This window comes from Euprymna scolopes, chromosome 7, assembly GCF_053919585.1.
Source record: "Euprymna scolopes isolate OS-2025 chromosome 7, ASM5391958v1, whole genome shotgun sequence".
Classification (NCBI taxonomy): domain Eukaryota; kingdom Metazoa; phylum Mollusca; class Cephalopoda; order Sepiida; family Sepiolidae; genus Euprymna; species Euprymna scolopes.
Genome location: NC_136488.1, coordinates 93,279,326 through 93,299,780, shown reverse-complemented (window position 1 = coordinate 93,299,780; position 20,455 = coordinate 93,279,326). Strand labels below are relative to the sequence as shown.

Sequence of the window (20,455 nt, the reverse complement as noted above, 5' to 3'; positions counted from 1 at the left end):
AACTTACCAAGTGATCGGTGATAAACAAAAGAAATTATCATTACATGTAATAATAGTATTTAACCTGTAGCTAAAGAAAAGAAATTTTTATCTCATGACAGGAAAATATGATACAAAGGTTGGAAAGTGGGATTGAAGAGAAAGAGTACTATATTCTGCAAAATAGCCCTGTTGACATGTTACATAGGGTGAGTAGCAATAAACTAACCCCTTCTCAAAGGGAGAAGGCAAAGCCCGGGACGGTGGGCTTCCTAGAACTGCACAGGACCAGCAACATATGCAGTCAAGAGGGATCAAGTCATCTCTGCAATGGGCTAGACTTTGGTGCCAAGGGGAAAATCTCTGGCGGAGGCTAATTTTAGATTTTGTTTTTATTCAATTTTTTCCTGATACAAACAATCTAACCTGAGCCCAGCAAGTTGCATTTTTCTGTTAATAACTTTTTAGGAAACAACACCAAAATTGTACATGTTTAAAATTTTCCTAATATTAATTATTCATAATGAAGTAAAATTTAAATTTTTCCACAAAATCCTGTTATTAACAAAAACAAAATTGTTTTAGTTTAGAAATACAATTTCCCTGGAAAAAAATGAGATATATATTTTAAGAATAGACTTATTGAAGTATTTTGCTATTTTCAATTTCTTAATAAAACAACAGAATCGTTTATATGAAACTAGAAGACTTGTCTCAAAACTCATAAAATTAATGCCCCAAACAGAGCATTTTAGAAAATGTCTAAATTTTAAACTTAAGCTTAAGGAAGAAATTGAAATTCACAGAATCTTGCTTCATTCATGTCTAGTAACTATGGATCAAATTTAATACAAATCTTATATATTTGCATTGTGGCCGTTGGTTTTTATCTGTCATTACACTGCAAACCTTTCGGACTCGCACGTTGTCTCGTACCGTCGCAAAGGAACAAACAAATTTTTAGGAAATAAAAATCCGACTTGGCATTTTCTTTAATGCAAATGAAATGCATTTATTCATAGTTCTTCCAAAACAATGCATTTCATTATCTTTCCAAAGTGTTTTCGCACATACGTATGCTTTTTAAAAGTCTCTGTCCCCATCACCTGATGCTGGCCTTAGCCAGCGCTTTCTTGCCCTCAACTCACACATCCATCTTCCCTAGCATGCACTTTGCTTTTCTCTCTCAACCACGTGCTGTCCTTTGTTTTTCTTTCCTTCTTCTTCCCGTGACTTCAGCATGTGCACACTTGGTAATTTGCATACATGCTTTAATGACTGCTACTGCTAATATTTTTGCTATTCATCCATCCTATGGCTGCTGCTGATTTTCTCACACATGCGGTGCTTTGTTACATATTTAAATTTTCAAATGAGAAGTTGTGTCCATATAATATAACCTAAAATCTTTTAATCATATTTAAAAAAAACTCGAATACTTGAGGCGAAAGTGAAAAAAAAACCCTCAAAAAACGCGATAAATTAACTAAAAAGTGAATTAGGTCAAATATCAATCCCGCAGTCAAGTTTGCTTTGGTTTAGTTTCCCAAGATGTTGGGTTGAAAACCAGCTCCCCATAAAAAATAGGGGTGTCCATATGAAAGCAATTGGCTGACATAAGGTTTCCAACCGCATTGATCAAAAGATGATTGATTTCTGGACGTTCCGGCAAAAGCCGAGAACACGCACCGTTTGAATTTAGTTTCACTTTATTTATACTAAAAAGCAGGACAAACAGGTGACACAGCGAAATAGCGTGATTTTTATAAAAGTCGGGGTAAATAAATCTAGACGTGACGCACGTTCCCAAATCCTAGATATTATTATCTAGGGGGTATATAAACACTTCTAAGCGATAGTACCCCCCCCCCCGAGAATCGCGGTGAAAAAAGCCTTTGCGAAACATACAAAAATATGCGCGCTGCATTTGCCTTTTATATATATAGACTAGCGGGGGGTACCTGGCGTTGGCCCGGGTGTTTGGAGGTGTGTGTAAACTCCGAGTGTTTGTGTCGGTGGGAGGGGGGGGGTAAAATAAAATTAAAAGTTTTTGTAGGCAAGTATGAAGGATCGAACCCGAACCCTTGAGTCGAAGTTGGAAATTAAAGTGTGAAAAAAAAAACATGCGACGTTAACCACTGGGCCACCACGAAATACTAATGGAAACACGTTTGAATTTATTTAATTATTTAGAATTGGCAGGTGCCTGGTTTAATGACTTAATGAGGTCAACTTTAACTGCAGGACAGTATTTTATTTACTGTGGGAAAGCTTTTTTTTTTTTTTTTTTTTTTTTTTTGTTTCCCCAAGATGTTGTGGGGGAAACCAGCTCCCCATAAAAAGGGGATTGTCCAAATTGAATAGCAATTGCCTGATATAAGGAAAAACTCAACATTGATCAAAGCTGATTGCTTTCGGACATTTCCGGCGATCGCGACCGGAAAAATACCGTCAGAATTACTTCCGTTTTTATTATACGAAAATTAATAAATTGAGAACAGTAGTTTGAATAATCTAAATAATGCAAATTATCAATCCTCATCTCAAAAATTCCAAAACAAGCAATCACATATCGTCTTTTCAGCTTTATCACTATTAAACCGGCCAGAAGTTTGACCTTGAATATGTCTGCACATATTTAGCCAAAATGTAAATAAAAATTTATACTAAAATATAGCTCTACTTGTCATTGAACACTAGTATATAAACACAACAGGTTTATAAGATTAACTCCTATGAACAAAAAACTTACAAGGACTAAAATATAAATATCAGTTTGGGGTAAATCAGAAACAAGAATTCTTAAACAGGGTTATTTATGGTATTTTTTTTTGTTCGCTTATTCTTTATTTTCCATCACGTTCAACCGTTTTTTTTGTTTTGTTTTTTTTCCGATTTTTAAAAAAAGTTTTAACATTTAAACAGAGTTATTTCATTCGCTTATTCTTTATTTTCCATTTTATTATTGTTTGAATTTATCCCCCCACACACCTCACCACACCCGAGCAACGCCGGGTACACCCGCTAGTTAATTATAAATGAGTGCAAAAGGAATAAATTGATTTTTAAATGATTCATCATCATCAGGTGCAGTCTTTGAAATGAACAGTGACCATCAGTTTTCATCTGGTTGAATCATGATCTATATGCTAAAAGACTAATAGTTATATTAGACCTCAAGAACTAACACTGTCACAGTAGAAAAATACAACTTCAAAGTTATGGACTTGTTTTCTGTTTAGTCTGAAGTCATTGTTGATCAAGAGAAATAGTTATGTTTCTGAATTTTTGAGATGAGGATTGATAATTCGTATTATTTGGATTAATTTGACTATTGTTCTTCTCTTCAGTGTTATCTGCATATTTCGGTGTACCTTGTTGAACTCAGGGAAACTTTCTGTCAAATTTGGGAATCTTTCTGCTGAACTCGAGACTCTGCACAAAACGCTTTATTTAATCTATGGTGAATAGCATACTCTCATTCCATCAGCCATGACTGGATAGAAGTTCTAAGTAATTTATAATTGTATTTTTAGTGTCGCCTGCACTGGGGATTGAACCTTCAACCTACAAAAGAGTGTAAAATATGATTGCTAATTATTTAAGACTTCTACTCAGTTATGGCTAACAGAATGAGAGCATCCCTGTACATTAAATAAAGGGTTTCGTTCGAAATCAAAATTCTGTGCTTTCCTGAGTTTCACAGAAAGATTCTCAAGCACAAGATATATCTGAAAGAAGGTCAGACATTACATCGACTGAAAAGTTGTACAAATAACACTCAAGATGAGAATAGTAGTTCAAATAATTCAGATAATATGAGAAATAGTCATTTCATCAGCTTCAGAACAGTTTGCTGCTTTCCAAACTCGAGCCTGTTTTAATCCAAGGTACCAATGCGTTGCAAACATAACTTGATTGTTTTCTCATGGAAGAGTTCATTTGATCTTCATGGGTTTTGTATCTAATTCATGACTGTGAAATAATACCAATTTATTACTGATGTTAACAGTAGCATTACTAAAAAAATGTCTTTTTATCAACACAAAACGATAAATATTAAAAACTAAAAAGTAAACTAAACAATAAAAAAAAAAAAATAGTTTTATTAAATTAATTAAAATAAATTTCTAAACAATAGAAAAAACACTTTCTTTTTAATTCATGAAAAAGTGTTAATTATTCTTCATTTTGGGGTCATTTAAATAAAGCATGTGGCACAACGATGTTGACGGGGAGCAACAATCATAAACAATCAGGCAGCACTATCATGCACACAAATAGAATCAAGATTGGCTAACTATATCGTGTGGCCTAGCTTAAGATCAGTAAAAGTGGGTTGCGATGGTCAGAAACTCTGTACTTGCTCAGGAGGAAGCCGACTCATCAAGACCAGCGTGACAGCTGTTAGAAATACAAGTACGAGTAAATTTGGCTCTTTGCAAGCACACACACACACACAGTCGGCATAAAATATTCTCAAATTTCATCATTTAACAACCAAAATTGCAGTTTTATAATTAAAACTGGATAAACACATGTCATTCACTGAAAATGGTATGCTTTTCTTTCCAGTTAAAAATGATCTATTAGTTTTTATTAGTTTCAAAAGAAAAAAGAAAACAGGACTACATCTGTGTGAAAGGTGTGACCAAAATTTCAAATTTTAACACCCATTTATTAAAATTTCAGAAGACTCTATAAATTTAAATGAAACTTTATGTAATTTTAAGTGTAACATCATGAAACGTTTGCACTGATGGGGTCATGTTACTTTGCTGTCAACCAGAAAAGTTCATCTATAAAGCAAGTGCTCCAGCTCTACCAAGTTAAAAAAAGTGATGTACTCAACAAAGAGAAAACTGGCTGATGAACTAAAACCTAACTTGGGTACCCATATCTACAGAGTTTGCTGTTTATCTAAAGATCACTCAATCGTTAACTTCAAATCACCAAGCTTACAGTGGCCAGAATGGATGAAGCCGGCTCAATCCTCTGTGGGTGAATGGTGTTTCAAGTAAGTAGTAGTGTACTATCAAAAGGAATGATTTTAAAGAAAATAAAAACACTTTTATATGTACTAGTGTTGAAACAATCAAAATCAAAATTAGGAATCAGAAAAATGGGGGGGGGGGGGGTATGGGAAAAAATTAAGCCTAATTTCCAATTCCAAAAACGATTCTTTTATTCTTTTTTTTTTAACTCAATTTTCCATTGCTGATACTAATGATAAACTGATGAATATTTCATTTTTAAACTACCTGTAAAACTAAAATTTATGGATCATAATTGATAATTATGGTAAAAATACCACGAATGGATGAATAGGAAAAAATGGCACAAGTGAAAAATATAGATGAAAATCTCTCAATGAATTTATCAAAATCTTGGATACAAGACAAGGTGGTAATATTAAGTTTGTCAAATTAAAAAGAAAATTATATCTACATTCAAAAGTAAATAAAAACTCTCCACTAAATCTTCCCTTCTCTTCAAAAAATAAAATATCAGACGATTTTAGAATCAGAATTGTATCAGAATCAGGAATTTAGAACAGTATCAGTAATTGTATCAGAACTAGGAAAAATATTGGAATCATCCCAGTATGTACATACTGTGCGTTTCTAAGCTATAAAAACATTAAGCAATAATTTTATTAGACAACTTCAATTAGTCACAGGCAGTTCTCACAACAATTGCCCCACATGGTCCTCAGTGGATCCAAAGTTTGACATACCTGACTTAAATAAAATAAAAATCAAACTAAAATAAATATACAAATTGTCAGTAAAGAATAAGAATTTAAAATTGATTAGCAATGATGTTTGTTAATAACTTATACAACACAGAAATTATTGCTAAAAACAAACAATAAAAATTACCAAAATCCATATATGTCACCATATAAAAATAAAGTTCAGAAAAGTGATCAAAATTTTAATTACCTGAGATTTAAGAACTAATTAAGTTTTCTTGTAGGCATTATATAAAAGATATATAAAATTAATTATAGAAATATTTTACAGAAAATTCAACATCTATCTTTGTTTGTTTTTTGGGGGCAAGGGATGATTAAAGGAAAAAGTGTCATTTTAATTATTTTAAAATCAAATCAGGTTCATAAATAGCCATTAGATCACCAAAATAAAGCAACGTTAACCTAATGAGTATGAAATGTGTGAGACCATTTGAGAATACTAGGCAGCTGGTCCTAGGTATGGCTTTATAAGATATCTAGTGACAAGGCCCCATTAGATGTTGCTCCTTAGTAACCATTCCTCCTAGGTACACTTTGTAATACTATATAGTAATATGCTGTCATAGCATTTGGTGCTACCAGATCAGGCTGTCTGAAGATACTAGCTTTTTGACCAAAAATGCACCAAACATTAAAGGCAACTAGGGCACACTTGTGAATTTATATTTCCTTGACACTTCTTCCTTTGTAGGAAACCTGTTCAACCTGCCTAGTGAATGCCCTATAACAATAAAAAATACCAGGCAGTATATGTGGGAAGATAACACCTCCTCATAAAATCTAACGTCGTCATCACCCCTGATTAGGATATACATACAACGGAGAACCATTTGTAAATGTAATATTCCCTAGAAACTCCCTCCTTTGGATTAAGCTGGCTCAGCCTACGCTCAAGGTAAACACCATATTAGGTATTATGAAATGTATTAAAATAAATTAATTTGTTTCTGAATTTTTTAGATGAGGATTGAAAATTTCTATTATTTGTATCAATTTTACTACTGTTCTCATCTTGTAGTGTTATTAATGTAACGTTTCAGCTGATGTAACCTTGACCTTCTTCAGGTGTCAAATTCAAGAAGCTTTCTGTAAAACTTGGTAATCTGTACAAAATTTCAGAAGGTAGCATGCTCTTGTTCCATCAAAAATGGTTGTGGATTAAATGAAAGGTTCTGCTCAAAATTCTGTACAGATTCCAGAGTTTGACAAGATACACATCACAAAAGTTAGCGGTTACATTGGTCAAAACGTTGTGTGAATAAAACTCAAGATGAGAACAGTAGTCTGAATAATCTAAATAATATACACTTATTTAGTTTATTTGAAGAAATCTTGTGAATTTCTTATAAAATTGTAATAAGGAGTAAAAAATGTTGATTACTTCCTACAAAAATAATTTCTTCATAACTGAAAGTAATCTAAATAATTATGTTCTTTTAATTAGCATCATCAAAAGACAATTATATTACTCGGTAATCAATTATCAATCGTGGGAGAAGAGGGCATGCAGTACAAATGAGGACAGTACATCATAGTTGCATCCCAACTCTTTAGAATTACATCAATCAATATTATTGGAACATAGCTATGGTGAAGTGGATAACGACGTGGACTGACGACCTGCATGTGCCAAGTTCAAATCCAGTCAGTTCTATAGCATTATTTCACTTATGGATGTTGGCAACTACAATCTCTCCTTTAAGTACCAGATCTTCAAAAGAATTGGAGGGAAGGGGGACTAACAACAGAATCTAGCTGGTCAAAAAAGTTGTACGATGCTGCCTTCTTTCATGATTTTGGTATCCCTAAAAGTGCAAATGTTCCTTAATCAAGGGTAGACAACATCAGACATCGTCTTACACCTGCTGCCCGGTTCAAAAGGTTAACACTTGCTTTTTACACACTCAAGCCAGGTTTTCTTTATCATTCACCTTAGTGCACAGAATATCCAAACACATTATAGAGTTGATGCAAGAGGTAACACACATGATTAAACTACAAGACACCGAGCATGTCAAACACCTGTAAATCTCACCAATACCAAATTTTTGATAAAGAACAATCAAAGGAATCATTTCTGCTAATTTGTAGCCATGCATACACCCAATCATGCTGATCCAAAATATTTGGAGACTGTGTTTCCCTGCTGAGCAAGATGGCAGAGTGTAGAAATGCTGTAAAGAGTTTGCCCTGAATCTTTAAGAAAATATGCCTATATATAAGGACTGGCAGCAGCTTCCTGAACTTTCCCATTATGCAACACAACAGCAAGCAATGATAGCATGTTCATAATCACCACTAGCAGTCAACATGTTTCTTTATATAAATTTAAATCACAATTATTTTTTACAGCAACTTAAAAAAGCATTAAAGTGCATTAACAATAATAACCAATTTTTTTTAAAATTGAAAATAGCACAGCAGTTTATTTTGTATGCATCTAATGTACATTTCTTAGAAATATAATGCAACTCTACAAAAGATATTAATAATTATTTAACACTTTAATATTAGTGTCAGAGTCAAAATTTTTAAATCTCTAAAGAATAATTACAGTCCAAATATTAGAAGACTTTAAAATAAGGAATCGGATATTCTGGAATTCTAGGAGTCATAATTAAAATTTTATGAATTGTAAGAGTTGGAACATACTTTCCGACGCCACAACTCTGCCTAATACATAGTTAAAACTAAAACTGTGAGAAAATTTACTTTTAAATCAAGCAGGGGACTTTGTGTTGGGAATTTCAGTAAGAGTCCATCCAGCATTAGTTTTCCTTTCAGTCAAACTTCCTACTGCTGAGGCAAAGAGCCGACAATTTTTAAAGAAAGTTCATTTTAATTTCTTTTTAACTGGCTCCCCATCTCTGAGGTAAGCAACCAAGAATGTTTATAGGAGAGAGTTGACTTTTTCCAGCTGACTATCCATCTCTGATTTTTATATACAATACCCATTCAATAAACACTTTTAATAATGTTTTTTTAATAAAACAGCTATCCTCATTTATTAAGATATTCAAATTCAACTCATTAGTGAAATGTACTTTACACTAGCATGACACTTATCGCAATCTTGATTTTACCTGTGAAAATTGAGAAAATCAAAAATCTCACCACCGCCAGCAAAAATAAATTGACCAAAAAAACTTTTCATTAAAATGCTAAGTTTCTATCCAAAATATAAAAATAGGACTGTGTTATAATAAAATGAAAACAATAAGAGTGAATAGTGAATTGATGAGATGTCCTTTAGCAAAGCAATATACAAATTAATTAACTTTTGGACATGAATTGCATGCATTTGATCAGTTTATTAGAAAACTATTCTTTTATTTTATAAAAAAAATGTCAAGTTTTGATCTGTCAATGCAATAAATGATCCAACTTTATAGAGATATGTCATTTTTACTAATTCTTAAATTTAACTGCATTATTTTAACGTATACACTATTGTGTTTATCAAGATATTTAATAAAATATGATCCAGAAATGAAGTGTTTATTTTCTTTTGGTGTCTTAAAAATAAATGCATGAAAATGAAAAATATAAACAGAATTCAAACCAATTGTTAAGAATATTTTTAATGACATGGGATTTCGGCTAGGATCAAAGTGTAGTATGTGAAAATGTTCATATTTTTTCCTCCCCTTTATTAAGCTATGGTCATAAAAACCGTTAGCAATAGACAGAAACTACCTAGCTAATTAGGGAATGTATAAAACTTAGGAACATGACAATAGACAATACAGAACTCCGAAAATGTAACAGTTATACATGTTTATTCACACAGTTCTGAGGCATCATGTTCATGACAATACAAAAAGTGATCGCCGGTACATCTTTGAGTAAACACCTGATTATGAATTGGGTTTAATATGAATGTATATCATCACAGATTTGGTCTGTTCAGCCGCAGTACAGGACGATATTTAAGCAATGTGGTGGGGTAAGAACTATGAAATAATCTGTAGGCAACAGATACAACTGTCACATTTCAGTGAGTAGACAGCAGATTTAATCAAAGCAGATCATATATTTCAGAGGGAACAGGGCCACGGCAAGGAATATGTAGTGCATACCTGATAGCATGATGTTATAGACGCTCAAACAAATCAGAACACTGCCAACTCCGGCAAACATTAGGGACCCGTATTCCAAGCTAACTAGTAAATGCCATTCATGAGGAATTTGGTAGCTCAGGATACGCAACATGTAAAGTTTTCAATTAACCCTGTTGGATACATAAGACAAGTGGCTGTCAAAGCTAAGATTACTGGATATTATTACTCCCAGATAGTTATTACATTTCGAGAATGGCACAAATGTGTCTTGAAACCAAATCACCTGGATATGAACAGGAGAGAGAGGCATCTAGAGGAAAATAGTGCAACTGTTTTTACTGAGTTGAACAACATAACCCAGTCCCTTGCCCACTCAGATGCAAACACAAGTAATAACTGCAGGTATACTGATGCTATGTATAAATTGGTTATATTTTCTGCAAATAAGTAATTCAAAGTGTAGTATCTGTGCTGATGCTATATTTCATCTGTTCTGTCTTTGGCCAGTGAATGAAAAATTCTTCTAGACTATGGTAATTTTTATTTTTGACAAAATCTTGCCCCTTTATGGAGAAGCTGGATTTTCCTTACATTAAAAACCGACCTTATCTTTAATCTCTCCTCATGGGGAGGCAAGTAAATAGACAACAAAAAGTTTCCAAAATGTTTGGCTTGTTTTGGATCATCTAACATTAAAACATGATACCAAACTGTTGATAATTAGTTGAACATAAGTTGCTATGTTTACCTATCGCTGACTGAAGTTTCATATAAACTATATATATTAACAATATCTGTTTCCTTTGGATTTGCTAGCTTATAATGAATTCACAAAATGGTACACAAACTACACACTTGTGAAAATTGATATATTTAGAATGTTATGCAACTGAAAATGTTACTTCTTTTTAGAGTGCTCTATACAGTATAAAGAAAATATATTTGATGAACATATATATATATATATATATATATATATATATATATACAGTGATGATCATATTTATTGGCACGGTAAAATAAAAGTTAAATTTTGTCTAATAAATTCTAAAAAAGGGATTAAATTAAAGAAAATAACAAAGTATATTTTGTATTTTTAACTGGCCTTTCCGATGCAGAAATCGGATTTTAGAAAAAATAAATAACAAAGGAACAACAAACATAATTGCAAAAAACCCTTGTTCAAAATTATTGGCACGATTTATTTAATAATCAATTGTATAGCCTTTGGCCTTGATTACCTTCCTCAGTCGCTTTTCATAGTTTACAATCAAGTTGTTGCACTCTTCAGTAGTAATTTTTAGCCCACTCTTCCTGACAATAATCCTCCAATTGAATAAGATTCTTAGGCTTCCTTTGCATTACCCTCAATTTTAATGTTCTCCATAAATTTTCAATTGGATTAAGGTCTGGGCTTTGTGATGGCCACTCCAAAACATTAATATGATTGTCCTCAAGCCATTTCTTAGTCAGTTTAGCCGAATGCTTTGGGTCATTATCTTGCATGAACCACCAACGATGACCAAGTGAGAGCTCTTTAGCAGAGTCTTTCAGGTTTTCATCCAATATTTTAACATAATCTTCCTTTTTCATGCTACCTGTGACCTTAACAAGTCGCCCTGGTCCAGAGGCAGCAAAGGATCCCCAAAACATCAAACTGCCTCCACCGTGCTTCACTGTGGGTATGGTGTTCTTAGGCAGGAAAGCTTCGCCAGATTTTCTGTAAATATAAGACACTTTATTATGGCCAAATAACTCTATTTTCGTTTCGTCAGTCCATAGAACACGTTTCCAGAATGCAACATCTTTATCAATATGACGTTTTGCAAAGGCTAGCCTTGCTTTCAGGTGCATAGGCTTCAATAAGGGAGGCTTTCTCGGACGACATGCTTTTAAACCAGCTCTCTTTAAAACTCTACCAACTGTATGTCGAGATACATTCACTCCAGAGGGGCTCTGTTCATCAACAATCTCCCCAACAGAGATCCTTGGGTTTTGTTTTACTTGTCGAACAATTTTCCGTTCATCTCTTGGGGAAAGAATCCTTTTTCTCCCTCTACCCTCTAAACTCATAACGTGGCCTTGCGATTTGAACTTGTTTATTATGGCTCTAACAGTGGATTTGGGAAGGTTTAGCTTCTTTGAAATCTTATCATAGCCTTCCCCATTGGTATGGCATGCTACAACAAGCTTCCTGACGTCTTCGCTGTGTTCCTTAGTTTTAACCATGGCGATTGAAAATTATAATTTAGTCACTTATAATAGTTTAAATAAATCGCTATCTAAAAATTATCTGAAAAAAATTATTCACTGAATTAGCGTTAAACAAGCATAATATGGCTATAAAAAAGTTCAGAAAGCACGTAAACCGGAAATTGATTGATATTATACTGATACTAAAAGAAAAACAAAGCCGTGCCAATAATTTTGAACAGGGGTTTTTTGCAATTATGTTTGTTGTTCCTTTGTTATTTATTTTTTCTAAAATCCGATTGCTGCATCGGAAAGGCCAGTTAAAAATACATAATATACTTTGTTATTTTCTTTAATTTAATCCCTTTTTTAGAATCTATTAGACAAAATTTAACTTTTATTTTACCGTGCCAATAAATATGATCATCACTGTATATATATATATAGCACTTGTTATGGTACTCAGGGGGAATACAGACCATGTTAAAATAATAACCTCATTTAGAAAATCGTTATGAGGGCGTTTTCTAACTATTTTGTACTTTCACTTAACAATTTGATAAAAAAAAAGATATCGTAAAACTTGAATTTACCTTGAAAATCATATCTAAAAAATAGCACAATCCGTATTCTGCATAAATATCAATATTATTATTATATACGCATATACGTCGTGACACCAGCCTCTTTGTACTACATAAAGTGGTCGTAAAGGATCGAGGAGAGAAAGCCCCAATCAGACACCCACTGGAAGGGTGCAAGGGGTGCTTGAACCTTCAGGGGGTTTATTGCCACAAAAACTTCAGAAAAAAGTCAACGGTCGTTGCTAGTGAGAAATCAATTGATAAACGCTGTTGCGATAATGCAAAATGATTTGCAACGATTATCCAAAGAAGGGAGCCGGGAAATCTGAAAATTCCAGATTCCAGTTGTTATTGCAAGAACTCCTAGTGAGTCAATAAATAATACTATTTCATTGGAAAATGGATTTCAATCATATATATTATAGAAAATGTTCACAATTCAAGCATTAAATTAAAAATATTTCTAATATAATTAAATGGTAAACAAAGTACTTTTAGTTTCAACATTTCTTCAGAAAAATTAAACCATAGAGATGTAAGCTTATATTTTCATGAAGATGTTGGATAACATGCGTAATGAAGCTGAAAATCTTACTTGCATCAACTGTTTTTTTGTTTTTTTAATCTTTATATAAGCAACGGGACAATTTTCCAATATCACAAGTTTTGGAAGTTACGAAAAAATTTAGCATTGTCCTTTTTAAAATTTAAACTAAATGAATTCTTAATACGTTAAATGCGATCAAACCCCCCCCTAATTTATTTATTTAAAAATTCAGAACTTTCACAAAGCAAACGGAATAAATTTATTAATTATTTATACTTGAGAAAGCCTTTTCATGAAATTTGCATTCATATTTTTTAATGTGCTAATTTTTAATCTCTACTTTTATCTTTTTAGGATCTACAATTATATATATATATATATATATATATATATATATATATGCTATTCTTAACAACAATAATACGAAAATCCTCTGGAAAAGATATTAGCCTTTAAAATGTACATGCATTTTATTGTATAGTGATAGAAAATATACTTATATTCAAAATATAAAACTGGTATATATATTTTTTATAAAATATAAACAATTTATTTTATTAGAACATGTAAATATTTTCTTTAAAAAAAAATTTTTTTTTAATCTTTTTTATCGTCTATGAGCTGAATAGAGCTATCTACTCGTGAAGACAATTTCAACAGTTAAGTTTAAATACTTAACAGTCAATAGTGCACGATATTCACATCTTATATCGAAATCTATGATATTTGTAATATAATTTTTAAAAAATAATAATTAATAAGAAAAAAAAAACCCCAGAAAAATAACATTATACTTGAGACAATAAAGCCTGTCATTGGCCAAGAAGAAAGGGCTACCCCCTCTCCTCCTCCTTCGACTTGCCTAACATGGAGAGGGTTACGAATTGTGTTTTTTATTGTCAAGAGGAGACAACAAGGAGTAAGAATCAAATCACACATGGAAATATAAACAAACGCTCCAAGTAAAGGTTCTTTGTAGGAATTGACAGCCAGGTAAAATTGATATTTTCTAAAAGAAAATAAGAAAACTCACCAGAGGAGATCGTAATAGCACATCGAAATGACATATGGAGAGAAAGACGATTAAACTAAAAACAAAATTATGGGACGATTCCTCTAACAGAACACAATCTCCATGTCTTCAAAACCTTTTTTTAATAAATATATTTTGTGGATTTTTGGTAATCATACAGTATGATTAACAGCAAACAAATATCGTGTGTGTGTGTGTGTGTGTGTGTGTGTGTGTGTAAATAATGGTGCTTATGCACTTATGTTACCATGATAGTATTTTCAAGTTAAATCAAAATTTATATATAATTTTTTTATTAAATATTTTTTTTTTATTAAATTGCTAGGTGAACGTACAGAATAGTTACACAACATCCTCCCCATGTTAAGAATTTAAGGCTTTCTAAATAATAACGTTATTATTCATCACAGTAACGTAAGTGCATAAGTACCCAAATAACTTTTACCGGTAAAATATATATATATATATATATATATATATATATACATTTTAATGCGTTTGGCAAAAGTTATTAGCTGTAATTTTATTTTTTCGATTTTTCGGTCGTTAACTATACTGCATGATTACCGTATTTTTTATTTTAATTTTCTTTATGAATTAAAATAATGAACAGCAAAATAAAAAGTTTGTTACATCAATGCTCGTTTTGTTCTTTGATTTTTTTTTTTTTTTTTTTTAGAAGGGGGGTATAAAAACAAGAGTTAATAACAAATACACATATTGATAAGTAAATAAATTTAAGAAATAATCATTTACGTACACTCCAAGAATTCAATATAAACAATTTTGTGTACGATCGTTTCTGAGGAAATATGGATTTAATATATTGAGAAAATGCAATAAACTAATAGTATCATTTTCTCTTGGTAGTCGCGTTTTATAGCAAACATGCATATTTAAAAACAATAATACATATATAGTGTATTTCAACATGTATCGATGTGTACGCAGTACTCATCTATTGTATAAATGTTATTGATACTACTGATAACGCGTGTGTATACAAAACAATCTTTACACCTCATAAAATCCACATAGATTTTATAAGTACACGAATCAAATAAGCTATATTAAGAAAAGGAAAAAAAAACGTTGAACAGTTCGTCTATCTTCAAAAAGGTTTGCAATCTAAACCCATCATATCAAGTTTATATAACTAAAACAGCTGCAGTGCTAAAGAAGGGGTATTAAACAGTGCCCCTAAAAATGTGAATAATTATACTCAAGTATATACATATATTTATATATAAATTCGTTGTATGTATAAATAAGTGGAGATCGGGTGGTATTGTGTACTCGAGAAATGGATATCGAATGCGAGTAAAGGGAAATTTCGAATCGACCTGTGTATATATCAAGGCTTATATGTGGGTTTAGCGCGACTATTAGACAAACGGGTGATAGTTTTAAACGAAAATAAACGTTTTTGACGAATTTAGAAATTATCAAATTTAAGTGATCAAGACTTATTAAAGTGGAAACTTTAGTGAAATTGTTAAAAAAAATTTTTTTTAATTATAAGGGAAAAGAGTTTAAGATCTATACTAATTTCAGGCACGCTGACTGACGACATTTAGCACGAGATACAGGACTAAACACACAACCTACATTCAAGTATGGACAGTATTTCAAAGGGAAAATGAAATGAAGTTCTGGGCCAGATTAACTGTTTGGACTATGGGGGTGATCAAAATAATCCGAAAGACGGTTTAATAAAACGGACTATCAATAAGAATCGAGCTAAATTGGAGAGCACATACACACACACGCGCGCACACACAACAGTGAGTTGTGTAGAGAAGCGAGGCGGAACCTCCCAACCATCCTCCGCTGACGACTGTGCTAAGAGATTCGAATCCCGCATCTTTTATCTGAAGGACAACCCGGCACAGAAAGAAAGTACACCACAAAAAACCAATACAGAATATAGAATATGAAATCAGGTTTACAAAAAATACCGACATGACTACTGTGCTGGTCTTATTTGTGTAGTAAAAGCGATGGAAATTGAATTTATCTTTTAAATCGTACCCAACAATTAGAGGTAACCCCCCGACGACGTTGTGAAACATTCAAAATATTAGCGTGATAAACGACAGAAAGACACTTTGCATTACCACATTAAAATCAAGTAATCCCATGGGAAGACCGTGTTGTGAAGGAATTTTGAAAGAAATACCTTTAAAGGTGTTAAACCTTCCTACGAAGTCACTTGTATCACATACGCCATCGAACAATAACAAGCGCCGCCATTTGCAATACCGCTACTGGGCATGCGTTAATTAGGTCAGGAATTCTGGGAACGAGGCCTTCTCAGTGGCGCGATGTGAAAAAGCCCGGCTCACAACTCCGGGGTTCGAATCCAGCTAACGCCACCTTATTCCATCTACTAAATATCAAATATTATTTTAAATTCACGATATTATAATTATGATGTTACTGAAAACTTTTTTACATCAACCATCGAGTTTCTACTTGATTGCCTGCGTACGAAACTGCGTAAACCAAAAACCTATCATCCACGTAGAATGACATTAAAAAGTTAAAACCCCTAATAGTCAATATTGACTCTCCCTTATTTTTCTTATCACTTTATTATTTAAAAACAAGAAATGCAAAAAATATATTTAGGTTGTTTTTTTTAATCATCATTAATAAACAAAAGTAATTTGAAAAAAAAAAAAAAAAAGAAAGATTCACTAAATGCCCATCATGAGCGAAATGGTTGTATATTTTATTTAATAAACAATGTTTATTAAACATTATCGACTTTCTCTTAACGGTTTTCTTGTTTTTATTTAAAATAATTTACATTTAGCTTACACTTAGAATAGTTTATTTGCAAGCTAAAATTAAAATATTTCTTAATTTCAAGTAAAAAGGAAATAAACACTTTAAAAATATTACACGAGCGTGTTTTAATTTTAACAATTATTCACTTTTATGAAATAATATATAGGCAATGTATTGTATTAACAACAATCATAATCTGTATACAGTAAAAATAAAATTTATAAATTCGTTTTTAACAGTGAGTTAGCGCAAATTCTGTAACTTTTTTCTTACTCGACGCCATTACGACAGAGCTAGTAGTCCAGTGCCGTGCTGGTGCGGTTTTTATCCACTTGTGGCCGATTTTAACTATTAATTTCATTTTATTAAAAGTAAACCATTAAGTTTTCTTTTTTTTATTATTTAGGTTAGTAAATCAAGGGTGACTTTTTTTTACATATAAATTTCTACTGAAAAAAAACTATTTTATAATGTTGGATCTTGAATGTAGAGTTTGAACTAAACGATCACTATTGGACTATAATAATTGTTGATTGTGTTGCTTCTTCGCCTACGTTTATTTTTCGATATCGAATTGCTTATTTTAGCTAGCAACTTTTATATTCGTTAAATAGGACATGGGGACAAACTGGTCTGACTTTTTTAATTTTTATATTTGAATATAGGAAAGACAAATTGAAAAGAAAATGCGATAACGAATTAAAAGGGTAAAGGTTAATCATAGAACACAAGTTTAAAGAGTCTCTTTTATTAATTTTCATTTTTTTTTTTTTTTTTGTTCTTGTCTTTCTATGTATCTATTTATCTTTCTTTCTTTTAACCCGCTTCGCCTGCACACGTGTGAGTTGTTCATGTCCCTTTTTATTTTTTTTTCCTTCGGTTTGCCTGTTGTCCGTTTCCTCCTACCCTTATTGTCCGTCTACCTCCCACTTTCTCTGTCCGATCATTGTGCTCTTATTTCATCTCCTATGCCTACACCTAGGGTACATAATGGCTAGTACTTTTTCTCCTTTTAATTTATCTGTCCCGGACGAGTTGACAGGAAAGTTAAAAATAATTAGTAACATTTATCCTTAATATCATCACTCACATCCACAAATTTGATTTTTTTTTGTGGCGAGAAGGGGACTTTGAAATAAAAAAAATAAAAAAATTGAATTACGTAGGTTCTCCTTCGACCAACTGTTACATTATATCAGCAGTAGTAGCTAAAAACACGCCTTTATTTTTACATATATATATATATATATATATATATATATATATATATATATACACACATATATATTGGTGTGTGTGTGTGTGTGTGTGTTTCTTAGTATTTTTAGATGTTTTCTACTCTTCGTTCGCGTTTGAGTATTTACTTGAAGTATGAATGAAAAATTTCTTTCCGATCAAGGTTTGCTCATCAATAATTTTCCAAGTAAAAATATAAATATTTTGAAGATATTTAAGAGTAAAGTAAAATCTAGTTGATAAATATGTGATATTAAAAAAATCCGACCGTTATAATATTGAAGAAGTGAAATCGAGAGAGAGAAGCAAGCAGTAAGCACCTGGGGACGCCATTTCTTACCATCCACAGCAAAAATAATACAATAATTGTATTCTTTTTTATTATTTGTATAATGTACATAAATCTATTCAGTCCGAGAAGTTTGAAAAATATTTCGTTGTTTTTGTTGTTTACTAGCCTTAAATGTGCTTCCGTTTTGATTGCTTATAAAATTGTATTGTAAAAAGTCAATACATTATTTTTAACGCAGTGAGAGAAAAGTACATTTGCAACAAGTCTATAAACACTACTAATCAGAACACTTATTTATTGTAAAGTTTTCCTCAACAAATATTTTTATCAAATAATAATTGTTAAATATTTTTTATTCGAACGGTTTATTTACTTCGTTAAATTAATAAACAAAAATTAGTCAAATTGAATTATTTACTGATCAATTTAATTTTTAAAAATACATTTTTAATTAATACAATGAAAATTGGTAACTTCATTAAAAATAAGATAGGGAGACTAGTTCAATATTTTTTAGTTTAATATTTCTTTTCTAACATAAAAGTGAACAATGTGATTTTTTTCCCCCCACAAAAAAACTAAATTTGTGCATGAAGCTTTATGCGAACCTAACCTCCCTCGCCCCCCCCCTTCCTCCTAAAAAAAAAGACGAGATTCTACTTTTTTAGACTAAAAAATATAAACTCGAGTGGCTGTGGGCGGGTCCGTTTCGCATTAACGTAAAATGATCCAGAAGTTTCTGAACGGTTAGCGTTTTAAGGGCATATAAAAAGAGACATACGCAATGAAATTAAAATCTATGATGTCTGCCGATGATAAATGTAAATGTTCACAATTTCTAAGAAATAGCATGAAAAAAAATGGCAGTAGTAGTACATACACATACCCCCTTTTAACCGTACCAATAACCTTAAGGTCGGGTGGCAATAGACCCCTCCCTTAAAAATAAGCTTTAACTGAAACCAGAAAATGGTTTCATCTGGTAGAAAGGTGGGTGATCATATTATGTTAAACTCATCGCCCGCTCGAGTTTTTTTGCAGTTTTTCAGGGTGTTTACACGACACCCGGAATATATATATATATATATATATATATATATATATATATATATATATATATATATATATATATAAAGCTGAACGTCTGTGTGTGTGTCTGATCAGGAATAAGCTCCTATATGGTTGACTATTATAGAAAACTGATCACATATAATGATAGAAGATGTATCGAGACACAGAAATGGGTATGTTTCATCTGGCATAATGATGATTCATTAAAATTGTGGAGTCTGCGTACGCGCCTGGTCCACAAAGTATGGAAATAACAAAATTTAAAATTAAAAAAAACGTTTATAAGTGTTTTTGATATAGATGTACATAATAATACTTTGATAAGTATGTTTTAACTTAAATAGGGATGGTATAATAAAATTGTGTGGTCTGCATTCGCGCCTGGCCTCCATAAAATGGAAATAGGCACAAACTTTAATAAAGACTTTTCATATCTATCTGCGTAAGTATACTTTGATAATTATGTTTCAGTTTGAAGAAATATAGTATAATAAAATTATGGGGTGTTCGTTCACGCCTGACCTCCACAGAATGTAAATATGTCACAAAGTTTAACAAGGTTTTTTTAATATAGATCCACAGAATATTGTAATAAGTGTTTCAGTGTGAATAGGTATGGTATAATAAATTATGGGGTTTATCTATTTTATTTTTACTTTCGTCATATTTTGGTTTGGTTTTGATACCCCCAAATTCGCAGCTATCTGTTTACAACCGTTCCTTTTTATAATCTATCATACTTTCATAAATCAGAGTCAATTTTTTCTGTAGGCTGTTTTTTAACTGAGTCAACGATGGGTACTTTTGCTAGTATATATATATATATATATATATATATATATATATATATATATATATATATATGCTAGCATTTCAGCCCGGCGTTGCCCGGGTGTTTGGATGTGTAT

The 20,455-nt window shown here is 31.9% G+C and overlaps 1 protein-coding gene across 5 annotated transcripts in view; it reads right to left on the bottom strand.

The window, feature by feature from the left end:
- Window positions 1-16,661, bottom strand: part of LOC145279834 (uncharacterized) — a 192,612-nt gene extending 175,951 nt beyond the window's left edge. For 4 of the 5 annotated variants that reach the window (XR_013868465.1, XR_013868466.1, XM_080131264.1 and 1 more), the window contains exon 1: window positions 16,335-16,661. The gene's annotated coding sequence lies outside the window, so the exon portion shown is untranslated. The remainder of the gene's footprint in view (window positions 1-16,334) is intronic. The other variant, XM_080131265.1, reaches the window with a different exon arrangement.
- Window positions 16,662-20,455: the final 3,794 nt, after the last annotated feature.